The following is a 19,129-nucleotide window of genomic DNA, read 5'->3' as shown; positions in this document are numbered from 1 at the left end:
CTTGAACCACCCGATTTCAATCAAATATTAAGAATGAAATGGCATTTGCAAAAAACAATGTTTACATGGATCGGTTAAAAAAGGAACATCAGCTCACAGTCAAATTGGAATTATTACGTTTCTTAGGCGTACTAACAACCTGAACATGTACAAGGATCAATGAAACGGAAAATCTGAAGTAACCAGCCACAAAATCTTACATGACTAGGTTGGTTCAGCCTTTGAACTGTCTGTCTACTTGGGTTACCAAACCAATAACTAAACATTGAGGGGGTTAGAATTCAAACCTCCCATAAGGAGGTCTAAAGCTCCGTTGGTTCATGGAATGGAAAGGAAAACAAATCTTATGTGTTTTCCAGGGGGTGATGAGAAATGAGAATGCATTTTTCCCATTATAGTATTTGGTAAAGTTGAGAAAGTTATTGAAGTTGGAGCTTTTGTTAATGTTTGCAGTTTATTCAATCATCTTGAGATTGTACAAGACTAGAGCAATATAAATATAAAAGAGAAAGCTAGAACTTAGTCTATACTTGAGTTGAGACCAAAGGTTATGGACAACACACTATAAGGTGGAACGGGTATGGCATATCCGTACCTTTACATTTCTGTAATCAGAAATGTAATCTTTCCATTAACAAAAGTAACTAGGAAATATAGGGGTCAAAGTTGCCTGTTTCCAATGCTTGCGCAAGCAAAGGCCTCTCATTAATTTCAGTGGCGTAATCTATCAGTTTTTTCATGCCATTCAAGCTTTCTAATGAAAAACCAATTCCGTTCTAATAGGTGAAGACAAGAACAGTTAGCCACAAAGAAGACTTGGCCATTGCCATATACCAAAGAAATATCCAGCTGAACAACAAAACTTGGTAACAGATCAAAACAAAAGTGTATTTAATAGTTTTTGTTCTCTACAAAAATACGATAGTACAGTACAAGTGTTAAATTAGTAGTTAGGATATTGTATACACTAGAAAAACAGAAGCATCCCAAAAAAATAATTTCATCCTGCAAGTTCATAGCAAAAGGAAAAATACTGAAATATAAAAATCAATTAGAAGAACTTAATAAAAAAAAATCTCCATATGTAATAATAAATCAAGTTAAAAATCCCTAATCATAGAATAAAAGAGCCTGATGTGATATAAACTAGCACTCAAATTATACTCTCTTATTGACAAATTTAGTAAAGATGTAAGTAGGGATCGTTCTAGGCCGGGGATTAGAAGGGATTGCTAATCTACTTAAAATTGACTTAAAAAACACAAAACTAGGCTTGAAAACACTTCACTAGACTCAAAGAACTCAAAACAAACTAAAGAGACTCAAAACAACACAAAATAATCAAATAGACTCAAACTAGACACTAAAGGGTGATTTGGACGAAAATTGATTTTAACTTGACTCAAAACACTTAAAACACAAGTTTGGACATATTCTAACTAATTTGACACAACAAAGTAAAGGGGATTGGGTTTTTGACAAATTTAAAGTAAAGATAAGTAGATTAAAGACTTATACAAGTTTGGCAAGAAATTGGGGGAAATTATGGGTGATTGGCTAGCTAGAGGGTCCTTCTCCACACATGACGTTCTTGCATACAAATCTATTTCCAATTGCTTTTCCAATAAACCATGAACCTCAACGCCCCAAATTAACCGTGAACAGCACTAATTAACCCTTAGATTTTCTTTAAGTCATTGAATTGGATGCATAACGCATCGGCAACCAAATTATTCTTCAATAGTTCCTTACATGAGCAGCATAATAGAGATACAATCAAAGATCATTACGCTTTGTGAAAATCATAAGCATTGACAAGGCATTCATAACTATGAATAGCATGATACTCCTGTTTACGTAACACGATTGTGACTAGCAACCTCCACTACTTATGAATATAAGTTCATAACGATTAGGTGAAACTCCCTTATATTCTAGCATCAAATTCATGCATGCAAACTAAGTAATCAATTCACTATTAATGAAACAAGAATAAGTTCTGAATCAAACAGTTAAGTAAATTGCATTCACTATTTATGAAATCACAACTGGAAGTAATCAATTCATATTATAAATATGTTCATGGCTTTGAATTCTCCTCTAGCTAAAATGAGTATTGCTCCTCATGTTCGCAAAACAAAGATAACTTAAATTAAACATTGGAAACAAAAGATGGATTACACCTAAAAACGTTCCAACAATCCAAGCTTGAATGGCAAGCACGTCTAAGGGTCCTCTTTCTTCTTCTTTGCTGCAGCACAAGGTGTGGGTGAAGGTTTGAGTGATGTGTATTGTGTTTGGTGAATGGGTGATGAACGATGAATAGTAGTGAATCGATGATGAAGGATGGGATGTATGAATGGTGCGGCAAGGTTTAATATATGTAGGCAAAGAGAGTTCAAACCCTACATAATTTTGGAGACAGATTTGTACACCAAATCCTCAAAGAAAAAGGGTAATTAAACGTCAGAATCCAAGAGAGAAAGGGAAAGGGATATGCGGCAGGAAAACAAAAAGGAAAGGTCTTTGCCTTGCACGGCAAGGGAAAAGGAAAAGGAAAGGTGGTGCGGCACCCTATAGGAATGGGTTTAGGCCTTCTAGAATCATTATTTAAGTGTCCTAAAATAATTATGGATCATCTTTTGCAGATGAAACCGTGGTGGTAATGGATTAGGAAAGGATTAGTGTGGAGCCAAAAATATTCACTAGGCGACACGTGGACTTTTGGACAAAAGAGGACAAAAATACCCTCGAGGCATACCGGGTTTCCTACACGCGAGCAGTAGAGAATCATTTTTTCAACCAAGTCAAAAGTGCCCAAAATAGGTATCAACTTAAAACCTAATTTATTCATATATTTCCCATTTCATTATTTAGCTAATCAATTAGCTAAATAATATACTTATTCCTTTCATATTTCATAAAATCATAATAATTGACTAATTAAGGGATTAATTACCTAATCAATCCCTTAATTGTCAATTTGAAACATCCACTCAAACCTAAAAACACAAGAGGGCCGGCTATCCCATTGAAAAACCTAATCCATTACCTTTTTTCTACCTTTTCCCACCATTTCTTCCTTTTTATTAGCCAATTATACAAAAAACCACCAAAACATTCATTTTATGTTTAATAGCCAAATAAATTGGCTAATTAAACCTAAAAACCCTAGCCACCTCCTATCCCTATAAATATACTCCCATTCTCACCAAAAAGCTAATTCCAACACTTTGGCAAAAATCCCAAAATTCTCTAAACACTCTTTCTCTCTAAATTCTAACTTTGGCATCGGAGGTTCTTCGGCCAAAGCCCCCCCCATTCATCGTGGGCGCGTGAGGCTTTTGGCCTTAAATTAAGGTGCTAGTTGTTTTGTAGGTGCAAAATTGTCCAAGATCGAAGAGGAGAAAATTTGCATCCACAATTAGGACAAAATAAGGTAACTTGGTTAACATTCCTTCTTTCTTGCTGAGCTTCCTTGTCTTCCTTATTTTGAATTTATTTCCTTCATCTCTTCAGCACATTCCTAACCTCTTTTGAACTTCAAATTCATCCATCCACCTTGCTCCAAGCATGTGTTATCCATTCCATGCCCAAAACTGCTCCAAAATGCTCCAAATTGCACTTTTTTGCTTCTTTAGCCCTTTGGACCTACAAACACACGAAAATAGCTTAAAATAGTAAAATAACTAGGAACTAACAATAAATGCAAGAAAACAAGCTAACTAAGTCGCATAAATATGCTCCTATCAAATTCCCCCACGCTTAGCTTTTGCTAGTCCTTGAGCAAAATAAAACAAACAAAACATAAGCTAAACCTTCCAACATTCACCTCAGAGATTTCCAATGAAACATGACACATTAAAAGTCACTACTCACATAGATTTTAGCCATCCTTACCCTCGAGCACACACTTAATCATAGTCACCATTCACTAGCTCACATTTAATCAATTAAAACAACATTTTGAATGGATTAACATGCCTTGGAGAATTCCCTCAATTCCTCACCGGATATGCTCTCTATTTTCACACAAATTTTCTGACTACACTCCCTACACTAAGTATATGTGAGAAGATTGATGTAAACATGTAGACTAGTACTCACATATGTTTTAAACAAGGAAGACAATTTCTAGAGTTATTAATATATGTATATATATATGATCTCATGAACGAAATGCTACTACTTAGAAGCGAGAACCAGAGATTCCATATGCTCATACCAATTTGAAACTCCACAGATTGAAACACACAACCATCAAGATTGAAGTCTAAGGGTTGTAACACAAGGGAAAGATTCACAAAACACTTAGGGCCGAATTCAAACTGTTGGACCATTTCTTCAACAACCAATACTTGTGAGTTCATTCTCACTTATTTTGAACTCTTTTCCTTTCTTTTTCTTTTCTTTTTCACCTTTTTTTTTTGTTTTTTTTTTTTTGGAAATAACCTTCCCCCACACTTGTTTTCTACAATAATGTTGCTCAAAAGGAATTCCCTCTAAGTCATGCTCCACTATACTTTAAGAACAAAGGTATGGATAGTCCTATTCTAGGCTAGGTAGGGATAATGCGGGCTAACAAAGAAAATAGGCTAAACAAGGCTCAAAGAGCTTAAACCTACAAAACATATGCAAGGGATTAAGGCTTTTTGGCTCTGGTGGTAACTACTAAACAACTTCATCTTGTTATATGTTATGCACTCAATTGTAAGCTTTGAATGAAACGGGCATGAGTTCTAGTATTTGGAACTAAAATGATGAAAAAGCATTCTAAGTAGCAACCAAGCAAACAAAACAATGAGATCATGCAACGACTTTAGAAAACAAGAAATCACAGATTAATAACTCTCCAAACAAAGTTTAGGCTCAGGTTTCTCAGGGTTGTAGCATTTGTTTGAGTTCCTTCCTTCAAGCATGTTACAAAAACTGATTTTTTTTCTTTGTGATTACATGTGAATTCGTTAATGACAACTACAACCAAGTATTAACCAAAGAGCATATCAAACTTCCACCCATGTTTGTAACTTTCTTTAACAGTCATGCAATTAAAAACCAAATCCTCATCATTGTGTTGTGATGCGAAATAGATAAGCACACAAATTAAACCCTCTTTTGTCAAATTGTAGTAGAGATGTAAGTAGGGATCGTTCTAGACCGGGGATTAGGAGGGATTGCTAAACACTTGGAAATTGACTTAAAAACTCAAAAACAAAGTTTAAACCACTAAACTAGACTCAAAGAATGCAAAACTAAAGGTTAAAACACTTAAACAAACCTAAAACTCAAAACAGCAACCTAATGACTCAAAACTGCCTAAAAACCACTTTCTGGGCAGTTTTGAGAACCTAACAAGAACTTGGACGAATTTGAGTGAAAACTTGAATCAAAACACTTAGAAACACAAATCAAAACACTTTCTAACTAATCTAAGACTTCAAAATAAAGGGGGATTTGTTTTGGACGAAAATTGAAAACAAAACAGAAACTTTAAACTAAACAGATTGTAGAACGTTTTTTAATAAAAGGATGGATAAAAGGCTAGTTGGGAGGTTCTTCTCCACACATGTCACACTTGCAAACAAAACGATTATCAGTTGTTCTTCCAATGAATTATGAATACTCAACGCCCCAAATTAACCGTGAATTGCACTAGTTAACCCTCAGTTTTTCCACAAGTTATTAAGTTGGATGATTGCATACGACAACCCAAAACATTCCCTACAAGTTCCCTACATGAATTGCATAATAGAGATACAAGCAAGAATCATTACGTTCTATGAAAAACATAAGCATTGACGAAGCATTTGTTACTATGAATTGCATGAAACTTATGCCAAGAATTCATTCAACACGATTGTTTTCAAGCGATCTTCACTACTTGTGATTATAAGATTGTAACTATTAGGTGAAACTCCCTCATAATCTAGCATCATATTCATGCATGAAAACTAAGCGTGCACTCTCAATCAACATAAACAAATAAGTTATCAATCAAATAGATGAACGAATTGAATCCACAACTCATGAAATAACAACTGAATGTAATCAAATCATATTGCAAGCATGTACATGGTTTCGAATTACCCCCCAACTAAGGGGGTTTAGTTCCTCATACTCACAACACAAAGTTTATTGAATTGAAACATCGAAGACATAAGAAAGATTACACCTAAAACGCCCAACAATTCCACTTTGAATACTGCACGTCAAGCTCCTCTTTCTTCTTCTCCTTGCTGCGGCAGAGAGGGTTTAGGGGATTTTTGGATGTGATTTTGGGTTTGGAAGGGAGTTAGGATAGTATGGTGGTGCGGCAAGGTGTATGGATGGTGTATGGAGGTGTAGAATGGTGTATGGTTGTGGAGAAGGGTTGCGGCAAGGTGTGGGTGATAGGAGCATATTTATGCGCCTTAGTTAGCTAGTTCTTATGCATCTTTGTTATGTTTTCTTCGTTAAAGTAGTCTTTTAAGCTACTTTCATGTGTTTTCAGGTTTAAAGGACATATTACATGAAATGATGCAAGTTGGAGCTTTTGGAGCAAAATATGAGCTTGGATTGAAAAGGACATGCTTGGAACACAAGGTTGGGATGGAATTGAAGAGTTGAAGATTTGAGGTTTCCTACTTCAAGTAGGAAAGCTAAGCCTAAAAGTTTCCATTTTGGGTTGATCTTTCCTAATTTGGAATTGGCAACCAAAGTTTCTAAAGTTGGAAGTTTCTATTCTTGGAGGTTTCCATTTTCGTGAGTTTCTATTCTCGGCTTTGGGCTTTTGGACGACCCATCCTTACTTCTTGGACCTATGTCGCACCTAAACCCTAACCCTAGCCACTTAATCAGCCGCACCTAGGCCTTGTTCACATGCAAAAATCTGATTGTTTACCCTAAGCCCATGCCGCACCTTTCCATCCTAGAAGCCTTATTTTACAAACCTTAACCCTAGCCCATTGTTTCAATCTGATTTCATTAGGGTTTTAGGTGCCTATATATATGTGTTTTACTCCTTTGGCCGAATATCCACCCTCTACACAATTCAGAAATTCATCCAACCTTATTTCCTCACCTTGCCGCAGCCATCATCACCCTTAGAACCCCTAGCCGCCACTCCTCCATACAAACCAGCCACTCCCCACTCCTTGCCGCAACCAGTCCACACCTCTAGCCACCATCCTACACCTCCATACACCATTCATACCCCTTGCCGCACCACCATACCATCCTAACTCCCTTCTAGAACCAAAATCACATCCAAAATCACCCTAAACCCTCTCTGCCGCAGCAAGGAGAAGAAGAAAGAGGAGCTTGAAGTCAGAAATTCAAAGTGGAATTCTTGGGCGTTTTAGGTGTAATCTTTCTTATGTCTTCGATGCTTCAATTCAATAAACTTTGTGTTGTGAGTATGAAGAACTAAACCCCCTTAGTTGGGGGGTAATTCGAAACCATGTATATGCTTGCAATATGATTTGATTACATTCAGTTGTTATTACATAAGTTATGGATTCAATTCGTTCATCTATTTGATTGATGACTTATTTGTGTATGTTGATTGAGAGTGCACGCTTAGTTTTCATGCATGAATATGATGCTAGATTATGAGGGAGTTTCACCTAATAGTTACAATCTTATAATCACAAGTAGTGAAGGTCGCTTGAAAACGATCGCGTTGAATGAATTCTTAGCATAAGTTTCATGCAATTCATAGTAACAAATGCTTCGTCAATGCTTATGTTTTTCATAGAACGTCCTCTTAGGAGGGTTTCTAATTAGATTAGGATGCTTAAAATGGGATTTCTAGATGACCTTATCTTATCCTATCAAGATGACACCTAAGAACCTTTCTAGAAGCCTAAAAATCTGCCTTGCATTATCCTTCTAGAACCCTAGATCCTTGCCGCACCTAATTCCTATTTCCCTTGGGATTTTTGGTTTCTAGAAGCCTTATCTTTTCACACTCTTTCTGCTGCACATTATCTCCCAATCCCTTTGGGTTTTTGACTTATTTTCCTTATAGGATTGGATGTTATTATCCTATGCAATTTAGGCCTTTAAAACCTTGTCCTTTGCTACCTAGGAATGTGAATTTTCAGCCTATAAATACAAGGCCTTGCCGCACCTATTCATTCACCACCCTCTACCAGATTTTCACTACACCATTCACCATTCATACCTCTTGTGCCGTGAGTTTGCAAGGAGAAGAAGGAAGACAACTTGGAGCCGTGCATGCCATTCAAGGAGCTTGGATTGTGGAGCGTTTCTAGGTGTTTTCTATCTTTATGTCAATGTTTAAATTTATTTGTCTTTGTGTATTTGCGAACATGAGGAACTAATTTCTTTATAGTTAGAGGGGAATTCAAAGCCATGATCATATGTTTTATATGACTTGATTTCTTCCAATTATGATTTCATGAATCGTGAATGTGGTTTACTTATCTATTTGATTGATAACATGTTTATGTATGTTGATTGAGGGTCGACACTTAGGTTGCATGCATGAATTTGATGCTAGAGTATAAGGGAATTTCACCTAATCGTTATTAACTTATATTCATAAGTAGTAAAAGTCGCTAGTCACGATTGTGTTAAGTAAATCCTAGGCAAGAGTAACATGCGTATCCCATAGTTATGAATGCCTCGTCAATGCTTATGATTTCCATTGAACTTAATGATCTTTGATATGTGTCTCTATCATGCGTATTCCATAGTTAGGGTCCTTGATAAGAATAATTTGGTTGTAATGCGTATCCCATTCAATTCAATGAATCTAGGGAAATCTGAGAGTTAATTGGTCAATCTAGTTAATTGGTCAATCTATTTAATTTGGGGCATTGTCATTCATGGTTCGTTGAAAGAATAATTGGAGATCGAGTCGTATGCATAGGTTTCATGTGTGGAGAAGGAACCCTCTAACTAGCCTTTCCCCATTCTATTTCATCAAAATCGTTTTCATTAAAGTTTGTTTTTAAAGTTTTTGTTTTAAAAGTTAAATTCGTCCAAAATCAATCCTCATTTACTTAGTTGAGTCATAGTAGTTAGAAATCACTTTAGTTTATGTTTTTAAGTGTCTTAGGTCAAGATAAAACCAATTTTCGTCCAAGATTGAGTCTAGTGTTCAAAACTGCCCAGATTGTGGTTTTAAGCCAGTTTTGAGTGTTTTTGGGCTGTTTTGAGTCTTTTGGTTTGTTTTGGTGTTTTAAAGTTTAGTTTTGCATTCTTTGAGTCTATTTTAGTGTTTTAAACTTGTTTTTAAGTATTTGAGTCAGTTTTCAAGTGATTTTGCAATCCCTCCTAATCCCCGGTTTAGAACGATCCCTACTTACATACTTTGCTACAATTGATAAAAAGAGGGTTAATTTGAGTGTCAACATAATTTTCACATCAGGTTGAGACGGCGCTGAGCCTCTCGAGATGTTTTAGACCCCTCCTCCAAAACTTTTCTTTTTCTTTTTCTTTTTCCACGAATTTTTTTTTCCTTTTTTTTATGGCCTTTTCTTTCTTTTGGCACACAAAACACACTTTGAAAACCCTTCCCCCACACTTGTTTTTCTGCAAAAATCAGAAGGAATTCCCTCTAAGTCATGCTTCACTATTCTTTAAGAACAAGGGTGTGGACAGTCCTAATCTAGGCTAGGTAGGGATAATGTGGTTAACAAAGAAAATAGGCTAACGAATGCTCAAAGGGGGTTAAACCTACAAAACATATGACAAAAGGGATAGGCTTTGTGGCTTTGGTGGTAACTAAACAACTTCATCTTGAATATGTGTTATGCACTCAATATCATGCTTTGAATGGAACGGGCATGAGTTCTAGTATTTGGATCTATAATGATGAAACGCATTCTAAGTAGCAACCAAGCAAAGAATGATGAGATCATGCAACGACTTTAGAAAACAAGAATGCACAGATTAATAACTCTCCAAATAACGTTTAGGCTCAAGTCCACAAGGATGTAGCGTTAGTTTGAGTTCCTTCCTTCAAGCATGTTACAAAAACTGATTTTTTCCTTTTGTGATTACATGTGAATTCGTAAACTATAACTACAACCAAGCATAAACCAAAGAGCATATCAAACTTCCATCCATGTTTATAACTTTCTTTAACAGTCATGCAATTAAAAACCAAATCCTCATGATTGTGTTGGAAGGTACCCTAAGACACAAACACACAAAAACGATTCAAAAACAACTCTTTTTGGCTTTTTCAAAACAATTTTTCAAATTTTTATCAAATTTTCGGATTTTTACTTCAACACACACCAAAACAGCTCAAAATGCACTAAAAACACTTAAAAACAGTGAGAAACAACTTTAGAGGGGATAGGTAATAAAACCCACGAATTTGCATAAAAAATACTTTGTTATCCCCCCACACTTAAATCAAACATTGTCCTCAATGTTTTAAGCATAAACTCACAGAAAGCAAACAAACAAACTAACAAACAACTAAGCTTGATAAAATAAAGGCAGCAAAGATAAGGGTTTAGGAACGCAAATCTGAGTGTGGAATGAAAGTTCCATCGTTCCTAAGTTGAATGCATGGGTTGCCTCCCAAGAAGCACTTACTTTAACGTCTTGCAGCTGGACGAAGACCTCCAATTAAACTTGATTGGTGGCCATGGCATGGAATTGATCTTTGAATGGACGGTGATATTTTAAATGATCTGGCAAGGATTTAAATTCTAACGTGGGTGCTTGAATCATCAAAATCAACATGTTAGTAAAAAACGCATTTGAAATTGGAGAAAATGTCTTACCTTTTTGCTCCGATAAGAACTCAAGGACGAACACCACTTCTTTGAACGTTTCAAGGACTTTGAATTTGGCCAGATTTACTACGATGGTTGCGATTTGTCCCGTGTCATCAAACTCAACTTCTTTGGGCTTTGTTGTTTCAAATACGTCATTTTTTATGAATTCTTGACATTCTCCAGCCACTTATTTTTCTTGAATCCTTCTTTTTGATGTACAAAGTTCTTCAAACAATTCAACACAATCTGAAACTTGGTTTGCTGTACCAAGAATTTGGATATCACTTTGCACCTTGGGAAGGGCTTCCACAATGTCTTTTTCACTCTCTTCTTTCTTGGGAATCAAAAATCTGTGAGGAAAAGGCACATTTGATGGAATAATGTTAGAATGAATTGAATTAGGAACCACCTCACCTAAGTTGGACGGCCTAGGGACTTGAGGGGCTTGTGGCAAGAGTTCTTCTAAACTGCCCATATCGTCATCCTCCTCTTCTTCTTGCAGCAGCAATTCATCCACTTTCGGGCTATGTTTGGATGGTTTAGGGACAGCTTCATCCTCCGTTTCACTTCCCAAAGTGATAGCCTCAACAATTGCAAAATCGTGCTTCGAATTTTCAATAGTTGAGTTGGAGAGTTCACTTTGCTCTTGAATTTGCGCCATGAACTCCATAATCTGCCCAATATGCTTCTCCAATTCGCCCGTCTTCTTGGCTTGATTTTGCATCTCTTTGTTTTGATTTTCTACTTCCTGGTTCAAAGAGGTGAGTAACTTACTAAACATATCATTATCCAAAGACGTACCTGAATTTGTTTGGGAAAATTATGGGGGAGGTTGTGGTGGCTGCATAAGCGTGGTGTAGAACTTCTCATATGGCTGCCAATATGCATCTTGTTGAGCCTCCTTGGCTTGATTTTGTGAGCCCTACACCAAAGAATTTAATTCATTAAGAATTTGATTATAATCTATTGACGAACCGGAGTTTGATTGAGCATATTGCATAGGTCTTGAATAGAACTCCTCATATGGCTGCCAATATCCTTCGTGTTGAGCTCGTTGAGATTCCCACCACATAGAAGTTGAATGATCACTCCAATCTCTTTGTGGACATTGATTAGCTTGATATCCTTGCCTATAAGACGCACCAAATATAGGGACACTTTGCATTGTGGTCCTTTCGGCATATTGCGACAATTGAGAAGTAAGATTTGCCAATTGAGCTTGAATGCTAGCAAAATCCATGTCCTACTTCTCTAGTACCTTAAATCAAAGAAAGATAACTAAATCAAATATCAAAATTAAAATAAACAAAACAAAAGCAAATAAGAAACTAAAAACAAAAGACATGAAAAGAAACAAAGTCAGTAACTAAAACAAAAGACACAAAAAATAAACAAAAAGAAAAAACGGGGGATTAGCAAAGTTGCTAATCCCCGGCAACGGCGCCAAAATTTGATGCGAAATATATAAGCACACAAATTAAACCCTCTTGTTGACAATTGTAGTATGGATAAGTAGGGATCGTTCCTAAACCGGGGATTAGGAGGGATTGCTAAACACTCTAAACTGACTCAAATACGTAAAACAAAGTTTAAAACACTAAACTAGACTCAAAGAATGCAAAACTAAACTCTAAAACACTAAAACAAACCAAAACACTCAAAACAGCACAAAAACACTCAAAACTGCCTTAAAAACACTTTCTGGGCAGTTTTGAACTCTAACACAAACTTGGACGAATTTGGGTTATAACTTGAATCAAAACACTTAAAAACACTAACTAAATTGATTTCTAACTAATCTAACACTTCAAAATAAAGGGGGATTTGGTTTTGACGAAATTGAAAACAAGACAAAACGTTGTAATTAAAACAGATTGTAAAACGAATTGGGAGTTTAAATGGATGATGGATTAGTTAGAGGCTCTTTCTCCACACATGACACGTATGCAAACGACTCAATTTCCAGTTATTCCTTCATAGAATTATGAACAACATTGCCCCAAATTAACCATGACATCACTAGCTAACTCTCAGATTTTCCTTGTATTATTGGATTGGATGGCATCATTCGACAACCCAAAGCATTCTTCAAAGGTCCCCTACATGACATCATATTAGAGATACGATCAAAGATCATTACGTTCAATGAAAACCATAAGCAATGACAAAGCACTTGCAACTATGACATCATGTCACTCATGCTAGGAATTGAACTTAATGCGATTGTGACTAGCAACCTTCACTACGTATGAACATAAGTTTGTAACGATTATGTGAAACATCCTTATACTCTAGCATCAGATTTATGCATGCCAATCAAGTGTCGACCCCTAATTAACAAACACAAATAAGTTATTAATCAAATAGTTAAACCAATTGCATTCACGATTCAAGAATTCATAATTGGAATTTATCAAATCAAATTGCACACATAGTCATGGCTTTGAAATCACCCTTAACCAATAGGGGTTTAGCCACTCATGTTCATAGAAAAACGAAAAGAAAAGAAATTACACATTGAAATCATAAAACGAATTACACCTAGAATGCACCAACAATGAAGCTTGGACATCCAAGGGTCCTTCCTTCTTCCTTCTTGCTGTGGCACACAAGTGGGTGTTTGGTGATGATTTGTGGTGAATTGTGGTGGTGGATGGATGTAGGTAGGTTATGGTGAAGGATGGAATGCTTAGAATGGTCAGCAAGGGCCTTTATTTAGAGGGGAAGGAAGGGCTACGAATTTGAAGTGGTTTTAGGGAAGGATTTATGTAGGAAAATGAATGTGATTTTGGGTCAGAAAATAGGCAAGAAAGGTGCAGGAATTAAAGAGAAAAGGAAAGGGAAATTCGGCAGAAATTGTAGGACAGATTTAGGAATGTGTTTTGAAGCACAAAACAGGTAAAAAAAGATGTAGGGTGCGGCATAGGGTTTTAGGGAAAATGAAATATGTTTTAGGACATAAAATAGGAAGGAGAATCTCTCCCTTGTGCGGCAAGGGATGGAACAAAACAGGAATGTGGTTTAGGTGTAGAAAATAGGAAAGAAAGGTTGTGTCTTGTGCAACCAAGAACTAGAAATTAAAGGGATGGTGCGGCAATATCTAGGGCAAGTTCTAGGACTTCTAGAAACATGTAATTAGGCAACCTAACATGTTTTGAAACCTTTTTGTGGCTGGAACATAGGTGAGGAAGGATTAGGAAACTTCCAAGCCAAGAATAGAAACTTTCAAAAATCGAAACCTCCAAGAATAGAAACTGTGGTTTCCAATTCTGAACTCTTTGTTCTTCATTTTCATTTCTTCATTTCATTATTCATTCCTAGCCTCCTTTGATCTTCAATTTCGTCCATCCACCTTGCTCCAAGCATAAGCTATCCATTCCATGCCCAAAACTGCTCCAAAAGGCTCCAAAATGCACATGTTTGCATACTTTGTCCTTAAAACCTGAAATTGCACGAAAATAGCTTAAAATACTAAAATTACTAAGTACTAGCAACGTACATGCAAGGAAACAAGCTAATTAAGTCGCATAAATATGCTCCTATCAATAGGAGTATATTTATGCAACTTAGTTAGCTCGTTTTCTTGCACTTTTATAGTTAGTTTGTTGTTATTATAGTGTTTGTAGGTCCAAATGACAAAGTTGGCAAGAAAGTGCATTTTGAAGCAGTTTTGGGCACTAAATGGATATCATATGTATGGGCTAAGATGGATGGACGAATTTGGAGTTCAAAAGGCTAGGAATCTGATAAGAAGATGAAGAAATTAAATTCAAGACAAAGAAGATAAGGAATAAGCTCAAAAGAGGAAACATTATTGATAGGAGCATATTTATGCGACTTAGTTAGCTTGTTCTTGTGCATTTATGTTGTTATTTCTGATGCGAAAATTAACTTAACAAATGATAGGAGCATATTTATGCGCCTTAGTTAGCTAGTTCTTATGCATTTCCATGGTGTTTTCTTAGTTAAAGTAGTCTTTTAAGCTAGTTTTATGTGTTTTCAGGTTTTAAGGCCAAAGGATGCAAGAAGATGCATTTTGGAGCATTTTGGAGCAAAATTGGGCTTGGAATGATTATCACATAATTGGAGCCAAGGTTTGGACGAATTTGAAGACTTGAAGATGATGATTCCTACTTGAACAAGGTTTCCTAGTTGAAGTAGGAAAGTGCTTACATGAAGGAGGATTCCTAATCGACGAAGGATTCCTAATCAACGAAGGATGGTGTATGGAGTTAGGATAGAATGGTTGTGGGGAAGGGAGTTAGGATAGTATGGTGGTGCGGCAAGGTGTATGGATGGTGTATGGAGGTGTAGAATGGTGTATGGTTGTGGAGAAGGGTTGCGGCAAGGTGTGGGTGATAGGAGCATATTTATGCACCTTAGTTAGCTAGTTCTTATGCATTTTCGTTATGTTTTCTTAGTTAAAGTAGTCTTTTGAGCTACTTTCATGTGTTTTCAGGTTCAAAGGGCATATGACATAAAAGATGGCAAAATGGAGCATTTTAGAGCAAAAGTGAGCTTGGATTGAAAATTACATGCTTGGAACAAGGAATGGACGAGTTTGAAGGTCGAGGGAGCTTAAGAAATGAAGAAATGAAAGTAAAGAACAAAGAAGTCGGAATTGGCAACTAAAGTTTCTAAAGTTGGAAGTTTCTATTCTTGGAGGTTTCCATTTTCGAGAGTTTCTATTCTTGGCTTTGGGCTTTTGGATGACCCATCTTTGCCTCTTGGACCTATGCCGCACCTAACCCTAACCCTAGCCCACTTAATCAGCCGCACCTAGGCCTTGTTCACATGAAAAAAATCTGATTACTTACCCTAAGCCCATGCCGCACCTAATGTTCTAGAAACCCTAGTTTTTGGTGGATTTCCTAACCCTAGCCGCACCTAAACCCTAGCCCATTTGTCTAACCTGATTTCTTTAGGGTTTGGCTGCCTATATATATGTGTTTTACCTCCCTTGGCCGAAAAAAACACCCTCTCCATATTCAGAAATTCGTCCAAAACCCTATTTCCCACCTTGCCGCAGCCTTCCATCCCCAAACTCCCAACTTTCTGCCCAAATTCAACCTTGCCGCACCATCCTCTTCCCCAAACCATTCCTACATCCTTCCATAACCATTCATCCACCTTGTGCAGCCACTAAAGGCGGAGAAAGAAGGAGTGCCGTGCAGTCCAAAGGAAGGAGAAGCCTTGCACATGCAATCTGCCATTAGTGGAGTGTTTGGAGTTCTTTCTTTCTTTGTTTCTGTTTTCATGTTTAATTTAACTTGCCTTTCAATTATGTTAGACATGTGGAACTAATTTCTTTTTAGTTAGAGGTGAATTTGAAGCCATGGACATATGTTTTATATGATTTGATTTCTTCCAATTATGATTTCAGAAATTGTGAATGTGATTTACTTATCTATTTGATTGATAACTTGTTTATGTATGTGGGTTGAGGGTCGACACTTAATTTGCATGCTTAAACTTGATGCTAGGGTATAAGGGAATTTCACCTAATCGTTATTAACTTATATTCATAAGTAGTGAAAGTCGCTAGTCACGATTGTGTTAAGTAAATCCTAGGCAAGAGTAACATGCGTATCCCATAGTTATGAATGCCTCGTCAATGCTTATGATGTCCATTGAACTTAATGATCTTTGATATGTGTCTCTATCATGCGTATTCCATAGTTAGGGTCCTTGATAAGAATAATTTGGTTGTAATGCGTATTCCATTCAATTCAATGAATCTAGGGAAATCTGAGAATTAATTGGTGCAATCTAGTTAATTTGGGGCATTGTCATTCATGATTTGTTGAAAGAGTAATTGGAGATTGAGTTGTATGCATATGTTCATGTGTGGATAAGGAACCCTCTAACTAGCTTCTCACCATTCTATTTAATCACAATCTGTTTTGCTTTACATTTGTTTTTAAAGTTTGAGTTTTAAAGTTTTAATTTCGTCAAAATCATTCCCCCATCTATTTTAAAGTGTTAGATTAGTTAGAAATCCATTTAGTTGTGTTTCTAAGTGTTTTGAGTCAAGTCATAGTCCAAATTCGTCCAAAGTAGTGTAGGTGCTCAAAACTGCCCAGAAAGTGGTTTTTAGGCAGTTTTGAGCCTTCTAGTTGCTGTTTTGAGTTTTTAGTTTGTTTAGGTGTTTTAAACCCTAGTTTTGCATTAATTGAGTCTAGTTTAGTGTTCTACATTATATTTTTATGTTCTTGAGTCAGTTTTACATTGATTAGCATCCCTAGTTAATCCCCGGTTAGAACGATCCCTATTTGCTCATATACTACAATTGTCATCCATAGGGTTTAATTTGTGTGTCAAGTTAATTTTCACATCAAATTTTGGCGCCGTTGCCGGGGATTAGCAAAATTGCTAATCCCTTGTGTTTTGTCGTGTGTCTTTAGTATAATTTACCTAGTTTTCCTATTTTGTTTTGTTTTCTTGGTTTAGGTACTAGTGCATGACGCGGAGTTCTCAAACTGTGCATATACACATCTTGGATTTCAACGACGATTTTGAACATGATTTGAGAAGAAAGAGGAGGCATCCCAAACCTAGTGAACCTAGTTCAAGTTCAGAGGCCGAATCTGAGTTTGAAGAAGAAGAAGAAGAAGTTATGGCCGCGGACAATCGGACCATTAAAGAGCTTTTGGCCTCGGGGTTGACCAATGCCGCACCATTATGCATTCAATACCCCGCGGCTGCCCAAGGCAAGACCGACGAATTTGAGTTGAAGTCAAGCTTGTTGCACCACATTCCGAAATACCATGGGCTTTCCATGGAAGATCCCAACAAGCATCTCAAGGAGTTCGAGGTTGTTTGTTCGAGCATGACACCCATCAATGTTGATGGGAGTATTCTGATGATGAAGGCCTTTCCATTCTCACTTTTGGAAAAGGCGAAAGATTGGCTTTACGAGTTAGCACCCGGAACGGTTACATCTTGGGATAGTATGAAAAGAGCTTTCTTGGAGAAGTTTTTCCTAACTTCAAGAGTCATTCTCTTGAGGAAACGGATTAGTGGCATCCAACAAAATCAAGGTGAATCGTTTCCTTCTTATTACGAACGTTTTAAATCACTTGTTGCTTCTTGTCCACAGCATCAAATGAAGGAGGAGCTACTCATTCAATACTTCTACGAAGGACTCCTTCCCATGGAACGCCAAATGCTTGATGCCTCGGCTGGAGGAGCGTTGGTGGATAAGACTCCGGGGGCTGCAAAAGTTCTAATTGCCAACCGAGCACATAATGCACAACAATACGAAGGTGTTGGACAAAGGGACCCCCCACGGCCACAAGTGAATGAGGTAAGTTCTATGCCCGAGATTCAATCCCAATTAGCTAACCTTACTTCTATTGTTTCTCAGTTGGCCGAGGGAATGAAGATTCATGGACCAAGTGTGTGTGGCGTGTGTTCTATGCAAGGACATGCCAACGATCAATGCCCTCAATTGATTGAGAATGGGGGTTGGGAATCTGCCAATGCCGTGGGTTTTGGGAACCAAAATCAACCACGCCATGATCCATACTCTAATTCCTACAATCCGGGGTGGAGGGACCATCCGAATTTCAAATGGCGGGATCCTCAACAACCCCAACAACAAGGAGGATTTAGGCAGCAACCACCGGGCTTTTATACAAAGCCATTCGTCCCCAATCAAAACCAAGTGCAAACCGCCCCACCAACCTCAGGTACGTCTTTGGATAATGATCAAGTTGTTAAGTTACTTACTACGTTGACGCATGAAGTACAAACTCAAAATAAGGAGAGACAAATCCAAAACAAACGGGTGGACAACTTGCAGAAGCAAATGGGTCAAATTGCAGAGTTTATGGGGCAAATTAGAGAACAAGGCAGATTGCCTAGTTCAACCGTTGTGAACCCGAAGGGAGGATTTGAAACCGCTAAGGCCATCATGTTGAGAAGTGGAAAACAGGTTGGAGCGGACTCAAATACATCCAAATCAAGTCAAGACGAGGAGGACAAGTTGATGCAAGAGGAGGCACAAAGAGCAAAAGCCACGGCCAAGGATGACCAATCCTTGCCGCCACCCTTTAACCCTCCTAAATCGTCCTCAACCACCAAGGTAAGTCCAAATTCGACTTTTTCTAGTTCTATTCGACTGAATGTGCCCTTTCCTGGTAGGTTTAGGCAATCAAAGAAGGAAGAAGCCGAGAAGGACATTCTAGAGACCTTTCGGAAAGTTCAAGTCAATATCCCGCTCCTTGATGCGATTAAACAAGTTCCAAGGTATGCTAAGTTCTTAAAAGAACTTTGTACAACAAGAAGAAGGATTTCGAACAAAGAGGTGGTCCAGGTAAGTGAAAACGTCTCTGCTGTGTTACAAAGGAAATTACCCCCTAAATGCAAAGATCCGGGTAGTTTTA

The 19,129-nt window shown here is 37.4% G+C and overlaps 1 long non-coding RNA gene across 1 annotated transcript; it reads right to left on the bottom strand.

Moving 5' to 3' along the window:
• Positions 1-6,382: 6,382 nt before the first annotated feature.
• LOC126612642 (uncharacterized) lies at positions 6,383-15,705 on the bottom strand. The gene is made up of 3 exons (XR_007619206.1): positions 15,522-15,705; positions 15,121-15,486; positions 6,383-6,409 (listed from the first exon to the last, which is right to left on the bottom strand). It is a non-coding gene; the product is annotated as an uncharacterized LOC126612642 (long non-coding RNA).
• Positions 15,706-19,129: the final 3,424 nt, after the last annotated feature.

This window comes from Malus sylvestris, chromosome 17, assembly GCF_916048215.2.
Source record: "Malus sylvestris chromosome 17, drMalSylv7.2, whole genome shotgun sequence".
In the NCBI taxonomy this organism is placed as follows: domain Eukaryota; kingdom Viridiplantae; phylum Streptophyta; class Magnoliopsida; order Rosales; family Rosaceae; genus Malus; species Malus sylvestris.
Note: the sequence above shows the minus strand (reverse complement) of the source record. Positions and strands in the feature narration are given on the sequence as shown.